We start from the raw sequence: 15,878 nt of genomic DNA, 5'->3' as shown, positions 1-15,878 counted from the left end.
AAAAAAAAAAAAAAACACCAAAACACCAAAACACCAAAAAAACAAAAACAAAAACAAAATCAGAATTTTATGCATTTGAGAATTTAGTGATATAGGACCCTATAATTCTACTATTATGGCTAAGACCATATATGACTTTATTTCAAAGGTTTTCCCTTTTTAGCTTTCAAACATATTTCCCTTTCTTCTCAATAGTTTTCTGAAAGAATCATTTCCTTCAATCCAATCTTGCCTCTGTTCTCTTTGTTGTCTCATTACAACCAGCCTAGATTGGGGGCTTCTCAGAATTTTGACATAAATTTTTGTCCAAGGACAAAGCATGAGTCTTTCTAGAGCCCTGTCCTAAACTGAGAATTTTAAGGAAGTTAAAAAATAATTATTCCATTGATGAACATTAGTTATTAATGCCTGGTGCAAATAAAGACATAAAGTGATATTTCTGAGACAAATCACCCCTATAAAAACAGGGAAATTGGAAAATGACTTTTTATAGAATAAGAGTTTAATATTTTGACCTAGAATTGGAATTCTCCCCTAAAGACAATAGAGCTGTAATTAGTATATGTAGGAATTGTTATGAGATATGCTTTGGAATTTGAACTGTTACTGTTGTCTCATTCCCAGAGACCAAGGATTCTGAAACACACATGAATTGATCCAATTTACACATCCAATGAAGAGAGGAAAGGGGCAAAAAAATAGTTCCTGCTTAATAAGGGAAATTCTGAAATCCTGTCATGGTCTAAGTTATACATGCTAATAAAATGATCCAGAAAAACCCCGCTGACTATGGGATTCTTCCAATCTCAACTAAATTTCTTCTTTTTTCTGGATTTCTTAAGCTTTTAGCTATTAGGCTAAGGTTAGGTATGAAAGAAAAGATGTTATGCAATTGAGGGCAGTAAAAAAAAATCGTCTTTCTTTGACACAAATAGGTGTGGTTTTGGTGTTAGTTCTCTTTTTCTCTAGGAGTGAGCATTGATTTTCCTTGGGAATTGTAGACAAAGGCATTAGCTTAACATGTACTTCATTCTGAAACAATGTTTGGATAGTAATTGCCTCAGTGCTTCCAGGAGAAAATTAGGCCCCATCTATAGGCTTTTTTTTTCCTCTGTTTGTCTTGTTAAAAGTGATTTATTGAAAAGCCTTCAGTTTGGATCTTGAATGTTCCCCAAAGGCCCGTGTACTAATGGCTTGGTCCTGGCGGGAAGGTAGTAGAGCCTTTAAGAGGTGGGCCTTAGAGGAAGGAAGTGAGGTTATTGTGGGCATGCTCTTGGAGTAGGGCCCTTTTTCTTCCTCCTCTTTTATTCCTGGCTCTCATATGCAGCTTCTTCTGCCGTGCACTCCTATTAGAATGTGCTGCCTTGTCACAAGCCCGGAAGGGGACCAGATGACCATTGACTAGAGCCTCCCAAACTGTGAGCCAAAATAAAGCTTTTCTCTTTTCATGTTGATTTTGTCAAGAATTTTATAATATGCTCTCATTGATAATCCAACCTTAAGTAGGACGTACTGGTTTAATCTCTTTTATGGAACCCATGTTGAAGCAATGTTACATTTGAAGTTTCTTCTTAGCCAACTCTGTCTTAGCAATAAACCAATACAAAGAAGGCAAGCATCATGGAGGCAACTGTAGTTCACCTGTTTTTCCCTTCTTTACAAGAGACATTTTGGAGCTTTGGAAAGTATCCTTTCAGGTACTTAATAGCACTAATATTGAAAATATATTAAAATGGTAAAATTAATTCTGTATAAATTTTTTTGTTTTTGTTGTTTGAGACAGGGTCTTGCTACGTAGGTCAGGCTGATCTTGAACTCACTATGTAGCTCACGCTGGTCTTGAACCCACAGTGATCCTTCTGGCTCAGCCTCTCCTGGCTTGTATAAAATTTTGATAACAAAAAAATGTGTCTCTCCTAAGGCCCTTAAACTCCTTGCCTAAAGGCAAATACAGTTAACTGCTAAGTATTTTCTTTCAAAAAACTTCACATATATATATAAAAGTGTAGGCTTTTAAAAAATGATTATGAACACATGGAAATAATACTTTTTTTTTTACAGTCCATTATGATCTCTGCTTCCTAGGGTAATTTTGTGGAAACTGATATTGCCTAATTAAGAGGTTTTGATTTTCAAAAGCACATTGATGGAACGTTAGACTAGGATGGGAATAAATGACTAGTTGGGGTAATATTTGGATTGTGACAAAACAACTGGTTGAGTTCATTAATATCAACCACCTGCTATCAATTCAATGAAAAAGAAACCAACTAGAAGACGAAATGATAAGTCAAATTGGTTCAAAGGGTTATTCTGGAACCTTAGAGTAGTCAGAGCTTATTTTGGCCATAAAAGGGGCTATGTTATACAACCCTTAAATTTATATCTTTCCAAAGACATCATGTAGGTTTTGAATACATCAATGAGTCCACCTAACAGATGAGTGAGTGACTCCAAGTCATTAATTTAAAAAAATCCATACTTTCAAATTAGTATCATTGTGACCCTAAAAACATTCATCTTATAATTTTTTTCTATTTCAAAGTTGTTTACCAGTGTCCCAGAGTAGTATTTCCACTAGTTATGTTGAAAGAAACAATATACACACCATCTAATTTCTGGAGGAAGTGGCAGTTTAGATTGAAGCACGAATGTCCCAAACTCTTGGCTTGGACATCTGCTGAGGATGCAATGGGGAGACTTCCTGAGAGCCACCTTGGGAGCGCTCTGATAGACACTGCTCGTTCTGTGATCTCAGGGCCGGAGGTGCTCTCTTGTGCTCCAGTCGACCCAGGGCAGAACCACAGATGGAATTGCTGAGACATCAGGGAGGCAGTCTGCTGACCACAACTTGTACACATGTGTGTGTGATAATGGAGATTGAACCCAGGCCTTGTGTGTGCGAGGCAAATGCTCTACCACTGGAGTCAATTTGGATCGTGTCCAAATTGCCGTCATAAAATTGACAGGCTGCTTTTTTTTAAAAAAAAAACTTGTCAGAAACACATCTACTTAAGAACTTGCACTGTGTGATATACTGATTAGCATTCTGGTTTTAGGAAGGCTAGTTCCAACAGCAGCTGTACAGACATCCATCCCTGTACCGTTTAGTAAAAAGCAGTATCTTGGCTGGGACATTTCAGATACATGCACTGTACTTGTTTGTGTTAGTTTTCTGGAAAATAATTGGCAACCAGAAAATAGCAAAAATGTATGGGAGTAAGTAAAATTTATGCCCTAATAGACTCACAATAGGCAAACTTCTAAATCTCCATGATACGTTAAATTTTACTTCATGCCCAACGCCGTAAAGCTAAACTTGTTCTTTAAGCTGCTGCACAGTGAAAGTGCTCATTAATAGCATAGTTCAGTCTAGGCTGAGATAAGATTGCTAGTTCTCAGTTTTGGCTGTATATAAGAATTATTTAGGGAGCTCTAAAAAATTCTAGCACCTGGGCCATGACCCCAGACCAATGCTTATCAACCAGACATAATTCTGTGTTCCCAGGGGACCCTTGACAATGTCTGAAATATTTTTCATTACTACAACTACTAGGGGATTTGAGATAGAGGCTGGGCATGCTGCTAACCATCTTGCAGTGCACAGGCCAGTCCCCCAGGCAATAATCCTCCAACTCAAAATGTTCATGGTGCGGAGACCAAAAATCTGCTTTCTGGACCAATTTAAATCAGAACCTTTGCAGTTGGGACACAAGCATCAGTAGTTTCCACAGCTTCCTAGGCCATTCCAGTAGACAGCCTAGGCTGCCAGCCATTGCCCGGAACAGTGTGGTTCTCAAGATTGAGCAGTGTCAGTCATCTATGGCACTCTCTGAAACACAGAGTACATCCCCAGCAGCTCTAGGGTGGGGTCTGAGAATTTGCATTTCTAACAAATTCACAGCTGGTGCTGTTGCTTCTGGTTCACCAACCACACTTTGAGAGCCACTATTCTAAAGGTCCCAGGATCAGCAAATATGACAGCTGACAGCCAGAGAATAGAGGATGAACAGAAAAATGTATACAGTTCAGCCACAAGAAAGAAAACAATCTCAATTCTCCGGGGCTTGCCTCTCGTTTCCTTTACATGCCAGTAGTCCCTGGAGATGCGAGTGCACGAAAGGACAGTCCAACAGCAGCTGCACTAGCGTCTTGGGCCTCACCGTCCTGACTGCTTGTTCTTCCCTCATATTCAGGATAGGTCGTAAACTCCTGAGGTTTAGGTTCTGGTATAAGATTTACCTGTTGCGATGTGAGCCACTGCAGGCCTGGGATTCAGTATTAGCAAAACGGAGGTGGCTCTCGGGCTTGAACAACAGTAGGATGACCATCCGGGAAGCTCAAGCCGAACAGAGCAAGCGAGGGTTCTACAAACTGGATGCCCACCACACAAGTGTTGGCTATCTTGATTGCTCTAATTTATGATCATAAAACATATCATTTTTGCATGATTTAATAAAAAAGTATAATGTAAAGGAATTTTTCCTGCTTTTATCCCTTCCACATGTTATGCTCTGCTACTTAAACCCATTACTGAGGCATGATTTTTGTTATTGTTATGGCATCTTAAAATGGTACAAATAAAACTAGTGGCACTTTTTCCTTTGTGCTAACTTCCTTCCACTGCCTTGATGAAGTGGTTTTCTTCCTCCCCTTCATCTCGTTCCACCCGTCCTAGAAAGGAAGGGGGATTTATGATGACAGTCTGTAGTAGCTGAAAGCTTCGTAGTTAATAAAATGTGTTTCTCCTCTCAACATGAATTATTGCAGAGTTCCTTAGAATTGTACACGATTGACCAGGTACACCTTCAAAAAGTGTGGTTCTAACATTTCATTATTTTTTTCTCATGGAGGGACTGGGATGCAGGCGCTGGTACATAGTTGCATCAGAAGTAAGCAAAAACATCTTCAGACCTCACAGACCTAGAGATTACAAAGCCTATGATGCCTGGATATGGCTTTAACTAGAACATTCTTGCTGGCTATTGCAAATCTCAAATCAGATACTATAAAATAAATCACTTTGCATGACGAGAACAGTTTTTACTCTTCCATATGCTTTAATTGCTTCAGGGTTGAGGCAGAGCTTTCATGAAAATTTAATAAAAACCGTGGCTCCTACGCTACCCAGACCCTCTCTCCCTTGTCATGCTCTTGCAACTTGACCATGCCAAGAATTCGGAGTGTATGAAAAATTCAGAGCAGAGCAATAGTTCCATAAATTTTCCCAGTGGGCCCTAGATTCCCTCAGTGACCTACAGGATGGGGAAACCGCCCTATTAATTAAAGCCAGTGACTTGGCACAGGAGTTAAGAGTGTGGCCTGAAGCTGGACTTATCAGATTTGGACTAAACCTGAGCTTCTCTATCTTCCTGACTTGTGATCTCTGCATGGTGATTCACCTCTCTGCTCTAGGACCTAGGGTCCTCGTCTATAAAATGATGATAGTAATGGCCCTCAGAGGATTACTGTGGACCACAGAAGAGGCGATCCATTAAAGGAATTAGTAAAAGAAAAATTCCAGAAATGTGAGCCATAACCACTGATGGCCTATGGTGATCAAGCTCTACCTTCTGCCTCATTTTTCTAATGACATGGTGTATTCGTTCTGTCACTCTGATATAAAATTTGAGGTAATCAAATTATAAATAGGAATGGCTTATTTTGCCTCTTGATTTCTGTCCGCGGTTGCTTGACCTCATTGCCTTTGAGTCTACGGCATCACAATAGACCATTGGTTGATACGAAATGATTTACTATATACAAAATACCTAGAACAAGGTGTGGCCCATAGAAAATCATAAGTGTTGATTTCTGTAAGCATAGATTCTGAAGATTGCTTCTCACTACTCTGGACTTAGACTGGACAATGTGGAATTGTTGCTAATATTTGCTACCTTCATCTTTCACTATGGAACATTCAGTGTTTCAATTTTTGCTGGTGTCTTAAACTGGTAGACTCGAAAATATATAGATGCTAATAAAATCAAGGTAGGAGAGAAGACAAGGGAGATGGAGAGAGAGAGGAAGGGAGGCAGGGAGGGAGAGAGGAATTTTTTAAAATCAGAGTTTCAGAGCCATGGAATTTTTTTTTTTTTCCTTAGAAGAAAGGCTTGTTTGCTCATGATATGGGCTTCTCATCTCTGAGAATCAGTTGAAGTTTGGAACTCAGTGGAATATTTCTTTTAAATAACTTTCTTGGCTGTTAAGAATATTAATCTAGATGCAAAGGACTTGAGACTCTTATTTAGCATGCAAGCATAGAACCAAAGGGTCATTGGCCAGAAAGAATAAAGTTTTAAAGCAGAAAATTAGGTATCCCCAATATTGAACTTACATTCATCAATGCTGAAAAAAGCATTATAATACTTTTATTATAATTTTATAATGCTGAAAATACTTAAAACTTTAGTTCATAAGAGAAAATTGATTTATATTAATAAGAAAGAACCTTGCCTTCTCCTGAATGGAGAAAGATTTCACATGCATGTTGTGAGTGGGATCCTACACATTTTAACAAAGTGCAAGCAGAGTCCATACTCTGTGAGTGATCCCAAAACTCTAAAATCTAATGAAAATGATTTATTTCCAGTCTCTATATTAGGACACAGTGGTGCTCATTCAAAAGAAGCAAGCCAAAAAAAATACAAGGCAGAATAAACCAAAACAAAACAAATGAGCAGATTCCCCATCATGTAGATATAGGTAGTAGTCCCCTTTCAATTATCAGTGATCAATAGGAAAAGGGAAACCAAAAGCATATTTGAAAGCTTGTTCCTGCTTTACTGTATAAATCTTTAGGAGCTTGAATTGGTTCTTTATCGTAAAGTGTGTCCCATGGTCACAATTATCTCGTAAGTAGCTGGAAACAAGGGGCCCTTAAAGGTATGGTAAACAGTGTGAAGAAAATGATTATCATATGTGTGTTTTGGAGAAAAAAAACCCCAGAAAACGATGCTATAGCTGATATGTGATAGTAAAGAAGATTGAAGTGATTTTGAGTATTTAATAACAAATTCGTTAGGAAATAAAACTTCACACTTCAGACCCTAATAGCAGAGGCATAAACTGAAATAGAAGAACTCAAAATGTTCGAGTTACTAGTAACGGGATGGGATTGCACACAGGGATGATGAAGATTTTAATTAGTCACCCATTAAAGTTTCAGACCTCTGGCTGTCATCTAGACAAATGTTATATGAGGTGTGAAGAACACTAAAACCACAAAATTTCACTTAATGCAGAGAAGAAAGGATGGAAGGGGTGGAAGGTGAAAAATAGGAAGTTAGAAAACCTGCTTCAATATCTAACCCTCAAAAAATCTTTGAAACTTGATTGCCTTCTTGTCAACTAATGAATGCCAGGCTAGATTAAGATTATCTCCAAATTGTCTTCCAGTGCTTGACCTGAATTTCAGATCAGAACTCTAGTCTGTGAGTGATTTCTTTGAAACTATTAACTCCATTTGTCTTTAACCTACCCACTATCCTTTCTTCTGTTCTCTCTGGTTAATTTTGTTTTTTCAATTTGTCTTTTGTCTTTTATTCTTCCTGCTAATAAATGCTTTATTTGCTTTTGCCTTTTTTTTTCCCCTATGAAGAGATTTATGAATTCCAGAACTTGTGCAATTCCACAGACCGAAGCCATGGAGCTATTTATTTGTCCTGAATGTATGGACAGCATTTTATTGTTCTCGAAGAAAAAGCTAAACCATATGGAAAATTTGTACAGTGAGTATAAACACCACACTGTAAGTACAATGGTGACTATATATAAAATGCTCAAAAATATGTTATTTGGCTATTTTAAGCTTCTAGACAAGGATTTCTTATATAACACTAAAGCTTTTAAAGGAAATTGTAAAAATTAGTTTGACATTACTTTATATTTTCTCTATAATTATGTGAAATCAAATAACATTAGGTTGTATGAGTTAAGAACAATAGGTTTTAACTTAGTTCTACTTCTAGTGCTGATGTTTGATATACATACATACATATATACACACACACACACACACACACATATTTCACGCAAAGACTTGTACATGAATGTTCATTGCACTGTTATTATCCATATTAGCAAAAACAAATCAAAAAGCTGAAAGTTACCAAGTATTTATCAACTGAAAAAGTATCAAAGAAGCAAAATATATCCATGCAATGGAATACTATTCAGCAATAAAAAAGAATGAACTACTGATACCACCTACGTGGATGAGTCTAAAAGCTATTATACTAAGTAAAGGAAGATTCAGAAAACCACATAGCACATGTGGTATGTAAAGAAATTTGCTGTGACATGTCAAGAAAGTTAAATTTATAGAAAGAAATCAGTGGTCAGAGCTGAGAGTGGGAACAGGGTTTGACTATAAACAAGAGTGATAGACCTTTTGGGTAATCAGCTCTAAAATTGAACTGTGGGTGTCAGTTGTACAAATGTGTACATTTACAAAAATCATTAAGTTACACAGTTATAGTAGGCATATTTTAGCACAGGTAACTATAACTAAATTAAGCTACTAAAGAAAAACATGATGCCAATCATTTTGGTCTCACTCCATAAAACAAAGAAAGTAAATAAAACTAACCAAAGCAAAAGTATGAGTGAAGAGCAAAGTTCTGACCCCATGTGACAAATCAAGGCAGTGGCACCCACAGAATATGCAGTCTGCACCTGTTTTCACCGCTACCTGCATGTAAATCAAGTCTGTTTCCCTTTGGGCATCTTTGGCGAAATAGAGGCATTATCAAAGTTTGGTCATATTGAGCTGGAGTACACACCTTGTAAATATTTTATGTGCCAAGACTGGTGGGACTATTGATGGATTTGAGTTTTGATATATTATGAAATAAGTCAACATTTAGAAAATGCATGTAAATCAATAAACTGATATTTTCTAATGACCAAGGTCTCATGTTACTAAACCACGCATGTGCAAAAGAGCTATGCAAAGGATTTTAGTGTGACAGTAGAATGTGGCTTCAGGTGCCTTATCACAACCAGTCTTTAAGAAACTCACTGGGAAAATTTGATGTAGTATTAACGCATAGTCACAATTCTCAGAACAGACTATTAAAACTCTCCTCTTTTTTCAAGTACATATCTCTTTGAGGCCAGAGTTTTAAAATATCTGTACTTCAAAAAATATATTTGTACTTAAACAAAAACCACATAGTTCTGCAGATTCAGTGCAAAAGCTGATATGAGAATTTAGCTATCTTCTCTTAAGCTGTAAAATTAGATTTGTAAAAATGTAAACCACAGTAGTGGTGGAGCCAGAAGAAAAAAAATGTAAACCACACGTCAAATTATACCATAGATAAGTGAAAAGAGCAATCATGCTATTTAAAAAATATGTTTAAGCTATTAGACTAAATGCATATTTTTGAAGAGACACTTGCCATTCTAACAACCATAACATTTATTTCCAAAATGTCATTCATGTGTTATTATGTGTGACATTAATTCTCAGTTGTGTCCATAAGTTGTCATTTAGAGCTCCCATCCCTGTCCTCAAGTACCGTCTGTCCCACAGGCCAGGAGAAGGGTCTGGGCTGAATTTAGATAGTACCTCTGGGTTTTTTCATTCTGATTATGTAAAAAGGTGGAAGTGGGAACCGGATGGAATTTAGCTATTATAATTGGCAAATTAGTTTTCAGAAAAAGTGTAACCCTTTATTCTGATGCACAGGCTCATCTTGATTTCAACATGAAACACTAAAAGCCCTTCAAGTCGAAGAAGAAAATAATTTAGTTCCACTTAAAATGTTTTTGTCATATAGATGGGCTGGCAAATGTTGCCAGAAATTCTTTTTGTAAAAGCTGGGCTTGGTGGCACACACCTATAATCCCAGCACAAGGATCACTGTGAGTTCGAGACAGGCCTGGGCTACATAGTGAGTTCCAGGTCAGTCTCAACTACATAGTGAGACCCTGTCTCAAAAAACCACACACACAAAAAAAAAAGAAAAAAAAAAAAGAAATTCTTTTTCTAGTCACTAACACTAACAATTCAGACTAATACATTTGACCTTTTTTTTCAGGTGAGTCAATTTTTAAATAATGTAGCATATAGAATTTACTGATTTAAAATGTATATTCATGATTACTTCAGATTAGAAAAATGTCTAATTTTGTACTGTAGTTTCTCGAGTTAGTATCTTTTTCTTTTTGAGCAAAAACATATACTTCTTCAAAAGTAAATGACATATTAAATTGTTATTGGGCATTTGATTCAGTGACTGACTACATCATCAAAAATTTGTTTTCTATTTCTTTCAACCAAGTTTTAATAAATAATTTTAATGCATAGGAGAAAAAAGAGACTCCTTAATGCTAACCCAAAAGAAAGAAAAATACCTAATTAAAAATATGTTTAGGTGATAGGGAAATAAACTCTACAATGCTGTTTGAGAGTGCAAGATAATAGAACTATTAAGGAGGCAATTTGGCAGTATCTGTGAAAAACACATAGTAAACCTTGGATGCAGGAATTCTATGTATGGGAATTCTTCACATATCTATCCTCATATTTAAAAATGTGACATACACATACGTATATAATCATAGTGTGGCCTGTAAAAACAAAAGATTAGTACAACTGATTATATAAGCCATGAAACCCTCATATATTGGGATTCTATGAAACTGTAAAAAAAATCCAGTGAATTATTGGTACTCAAAGATCTCTGGGGTATACTGACAGATGAGAAAACCAAGATGCAGAAATAGGGGAGATAATGAGAATATATATTTGGATTTGCCTTTTTCCTGGTGCTGGGGATTGAGTCCAGGGTTTCAAACTTACCAGACAAGTGTTCTATCACTAAATTATACTCCTAGCCCCAGATTTTCTTATATTGGTATAAAGAAACAGTGCAAAGATAAAGAAAAATCTCATAAAGGTGATTCCTGTGGAGAAACTGGGTGGTCAGGGCCTAGTGTAGGGTGGTACTTCTCAATATATATCATTGTGTCTTTTCTTGATTTTTGTTCCATGGGAATGTATTCCGATTTGAGGAGGAATGTTCTGATTTATTGAGTGCCAAAGTCAATATGCGGACAAGGCTATGCACAGCTAGTGTAGGAACCGCCTCTGCAGCGGCAGGTCTTCAGTAGAAAGAGGTAGTCTGAACGGAACGGGGGATGGATCAAAAATCACAGACTGTAAACAGTGATCAAACGCCATCTACTAAACCCTAAGGTGCTTACTCTTCTCCATTCATTCGTTTATCCCAAACCTCAGTCCTAGTCCAGCATTCTCTTCTTGGCCATATCCACAAAACAACTAAGTGTTTATCCCTTCCCAAGAATTCATTAGCGTCACTAGAAAAAAAAAAAAAAATCAAAACCACAGGAGAAGCTGCCTCTGTTACAGCAGCCGGCAAAGAGAGCGCTAGTTTCGATGAGTGCTTCTTTAAAATGACAAGTATCACAGTATTTATAAACATCTGGTTCTTCAAGGTTCTTTCACATAGGTGTAACTACAGACGTTGACTTCTCTCATTCTGCGTCTATGGTCTCTTCTCTCCTTTCTCATGTATGTCAGAGGTCTGCTGTGTCCTGGCTGAACTATGAGTCTCTGAGCGGTGAGTCCCTTTGATGGAGAGCTCCATTGTTACCCAACTCTGCTTTTCTCCTTTCCTCTTCTGTAGCTCTCCCTTCCTTCACCTCAACATCTACACACACAGATTAAAAATGGAACACAAACTGTCTTAGTCTGTCCCTACCTTTTCCTTTGTGTCATGGCCTTCCTTCCATTATTAAAAAAAAGTCTAATCCTTTTAATGTAGATAGGAAAAAAATTCACCCATTTTTAGCTGTAACTATGTAATTTCATTGTTCTATCCAAAGAAATAAAAAGCTTAATGATTCTTTAATAAAATAATGTCAAGTGATGTTTTTTATCAAGTTGACCCAGAGGAGTAATTATTTTTAGTATGAAATTTCCTTAAAATAAATGGAAAGTTGATCTTAACCTTCTTTTCCTTCTTCTTAACTGAAACATGATTGGCTACCCAAAAATCTAGCCATCTAGTTTAATATTACTCTTAAGAACTTAAAAGGCAATGTAATAGACACACCTAAGCAAATGATAAGGAATTTAAAACGTATTCAATTTTGATCATAAAATGGGGATTTGCCCAACAGATTTCAAAGGTAGTCCCCAATGGGACCATAATATTTGCTAACATAAATGGGGAAGACATAGCAATAGACCGTGGTTGTGTTAGCTGATGACAGCTGTTCCATTGAGAATAGGTCTCCTTTGTGTCATTATACCCAATGCAACCCTGAGAGATGTGTTCTTTAGTATTTGTTTTTTTCTTAAAAAGATAATGACTTGAGAGAGTAAGTGATTTATTCAAGATTAACAATAAAACAGTTTTTATAAAGAAAACTTTTTTTTTTGTAACGGGGATCGAACTTGGGTCCCTGTGCTTGCAAGGCAAGTGGTGGAACCACTGAGCTAAATCCCCAGCCCAAGAAAACATTTTGGGGTATGACCATTTACTTTTTGGGTTTGGGCACAAACCATTTAAAAATATTAAAAGTAATGAGGCCTTCCCCACATTTTTTAGGTTCACATCTTGAGCTGTGGCTCACCATGGGACAAAAAGGAGCCAGAGGAGAGAAGGGATAGAAGACAGGGCAGGCAGGTTGCTGTGGTGCCCACGGGTTGACAAACTTTTTCTGTAAATGGTAAGATAGTCAATGGTTTTAAGCTCTTTGGTCCCCATGGCGCCTGTTGAAACTACTCACGAACACTGCCACAGAAAATATTTAAGTGATGGGTATGGCTGTGTCCCAGTAAAACTTTATTTACAGGAAGAGATGGTGGGACAGATTGGACTCATTCACAGTAGCTTGGGCCAGAGAATCAGATAGGAGAAGGTAGAAGTGGTGAGCACCCTGAAAAACTGGGCCCAAATGAGCGCCTTAGTGAACAGTACTGCTCCTTTGGACTTGATCTTAGCCATAAGGCAGAGAGAGGAACGACAACACTGCTCCTTTGGGATTTTCTTTAGCCTAGCACTGGAGGCAATTTTGAAGTCACTCCATACGAATCAGTGAAAATACTGCAGTTGAAGTCAAGTATTTCCCTGGAATAAGAAGCAGGAAAAGCTTCAGTGGTCACCCAACTTTAAACTCCTATTCATCACATTGCAAAAGTGGTCAGATAGTTCACAGAGTTCTGAATGCCAGTGAGTATGTGGCCAGCAGTGTTGATGAATAAAATCTCATTTTTTAGGGTGCCGTGATGCAAATTTTCCTGGTGATACTAAGAGGAATTTGTCTTTTAGGTCTGCTTTCATTCATTACAATTAGGTACATTTCTACCACCAACCTTCCATATGCTGCCGATCCTGTGGAAGGTATAATAGTGTGGTAACCAGATTACAACTCAGCCTGGAAGTGTTAGCTAGCAACTCGCACACCCAAGATAATGGCGCTTCGCAGGACATAACCTCAGAGAATGCCTGAGAAACTTCGCAAACCCAACGTTGACTTTCAGAAAATTTATCATCGGTAATCAGGGCTTCTTAAACAGTATTTCGTGGTGCATTAGAGCTTTAAAGTAAATGGCCATTTATAATAGCAGTGGAAAATGCTGGTACCTAATTTTATTCTTGTGTCTCTTGAGATTAATTTGATTGATTTTGCTTTAGCCATATATATTACTCTGAGAGGAGAGATGACAGTTTGTTTTTAAAGGAAATATTTATAGGTGTTTAACATTAAAAATAGTATTTATTTGTGTTCTTTGGTCTCTAAAAGTTTAATGAAATAGTTGAGTATCAAACTGCCCTAGTGTTCAGCTCGTTGTATTGAATAATTAATTAATTAATTAATTAATTTTTACTGGGGATTGAACGCTGTTCTTTGTGCTTGCGAAGCAAGCAGCAGAACCAATGGGCTAAATCCCCAGCCCTTGAATATTTGTTTATATCCTTGAAGAATATGAGCAGCTGGAAGGCATGACTGTCCTAGATTTCTCTGCTTTTTTATTAGATGCTTAGATGCTGTGTGAGTTCACTCAGAAATTAACCATATGGTGACAGATAATAGAGTTTTTCTTGAAAGTCAAATAAATTTATAATGGACAAAGTTTGACTCTAGGCACACAGGTCTTTGGAGCTTTTTGAATTAGAAAAGAATTCAGTTTAGGAAATTCTGCCTAGTTCCTATTTCTGTACCATGTCAAGATATAGTTCTCCAAAATTTATAAATAAAATGCAAAAGAATTATTGTAATGAATAGTAGTAAAGGTATATATTTAGTAGACAACTATCTGTGCAGTAGAAATGTCTATACCCGCAAGCACAAAAAGATGCATATGAGGCAGTCCAGAGATGCACCATAATTATTTGAAACTAATCATCACCAACATAAACATAATCATTTGAAACTAGAAACTATTTCAATGCCCACCTGCAGTAGGATGGGTAAACCTGACCTAGTCATAGCTGGAAGTAGTACACATTAATGAGAAAAAATGAACTACAGCCAAGCACAGTAGGGATAACGCTCTGAAACATGATGCTGAGTGAAAGAAGCCAGACACAAAATTATACATGTTATATATTTCCCTATATATGAAGCACAAAAATAGACAATATGCTGTTAGAATTCAGGGAAGTGGGTACCTTAGAGGCTACAGTAGTGATGGGGGCTGCTGGGAGCTGATAAGGTTCTGTTCTTTGGCCATGGTGACGTGTGTGTTCATTTTGAGAAAATTCATTGAGCTGACCCTCGGCACGTTTTTCTGTATCTATACTATGATGCAGTGTTTGAAAGTACCGTGGCTCTGAAATAATGTACCATTAGCCTGATTTTCATAGGTTTAGCTTCTATTAGCAAATATCATTTGTGGAGGCAATGGAAATACACAGGAAAGTACCACATCTATGACCTGAATGACACCATTTTAAGAGAGGAACTGGTGTACTTCAGACATTTTTGCTTTGTGAAACTAAGGCTTAGGATTTTCTTCAAACTGAAAGTTCACAGTGGCCCTAGGCTTTTTTCTTTTTCTTTTTGATACATTCTTCAGAATTGCTTTATTTGATATAAAACTCACATGGAACAAGGTACAATATTCTATTCAATGTTTGGCAAGTAAATGTATGTCTGTTACCTTTCATATTTTGATGGATAAGGACATGGGACATTTTGAACATTTTGTTTTCTTCATTTGTTGCCTTTAAAGTTAGGAATAAATAATCAAGTTCTTTATGAAATACATTTAGTGGGACTGTTTCATGCATATCTTTAGACAATGAGGATTTTTCTCCTGTCATTCATGGCAGCATGGATGGAGCTGGAGACAATATGTAAGTGCAGTAAGTCTGGCACATAAAAACCAAAAGCGCATGGTTTCTCTCCCATGTGATCTCCCTGAAAATCACGGAGAAAAGTGTGGATACCAGAGCCTGGGAATATGTGTGTCAAAGTGGGAGGAAGAAAAGATGGTCAATGGCTAGAGGGGTGCAGCTGGAAAGGAAGAATAACTCCTAATGTTCTACTGCACAAGAGAATACCCTAACAGCAATTAATTGACTTTTTCAAAGTAGCTAGTTAGACAGGATTTCGAATGTTCCCAACACAATGATAAATGCTTGAGGTAATGTTTATGCCCTTTTCTCACCTCACACTGTGCACATGAATTGAAATGTCATGCTGCACCCTGTAAATATGTACAATTATTATTTGTCACTGTAAAATAAAAATATTTTCTTAAATTGAGAATTTCTGGTTTCTTTCTGATGACCAGTTTAGATATATAGCAAATGTCAGGAGTTATGTTTCTGTATTTTCCTTTTAATTTCTTTGCATCTAGTAAACCCCTGAGGAAGAAGGTCCAGAAATGCAAT

General features: G+C 37.1%; 1 protein-coding gene and 1 long non-coding RNA gene across 4 annotated transcripts in view; one reads left to right on the top strand and one right to left on the bottom strand.

The window, feature by feature from the left end:
* Positions 1–15,878, top strand: part of LOC104853080 — a 113,817-nt gene that overhangs the window by 10,720 nt on the left and 87,219 nt on the right. Inside the window, exons 2-3 of one of the 2 annotated variants that reach the window (XR_004515695.1) lie at positions 7,601–7,730; positions 12,585–12,705. This is a non-coding gene — a long non-coding RNA (uncharacterized LOC104853080). Of the gene's footprint in view, positions 1–7,600; positions 7,751–12,584; positions 12,706–15,878 lie in introns of both variants that reach the window. The other variant, XR_004515696.1, reaches the window with a different exon arrangement.
* Positions 1–15,878, bottom strand: part of Ednra (endothelin receptor type A) — a 55,318-nt gene that overhangs the window by 25,102 nt on the left and 14,338 nt on the right. The gene's annotated exons all lie outside the window — the stretch shown is intronic.

This window comes from Fukomys damarensis, unplaced genomic scaffold (assembly GCF_012274545.1).
Source record: "Fukomys damarensis isolate Sample0158 unplaced genomic scaffold, DMR_v1.0_HiC HiC_scaffold_38, whole genome shotgun sequence".
Lineage (NCBI taxonomy): Eukaryota > Metazoa > Chordata > Mammalia > Rodentia > Bathyergidae > Fukomys > Fukomys damarensis.
The sequence above is the reverse complement of the archived record's forward strand: the minus strand, read 5'-3'. Positions and strand labels throughout refer to the sequence as shown.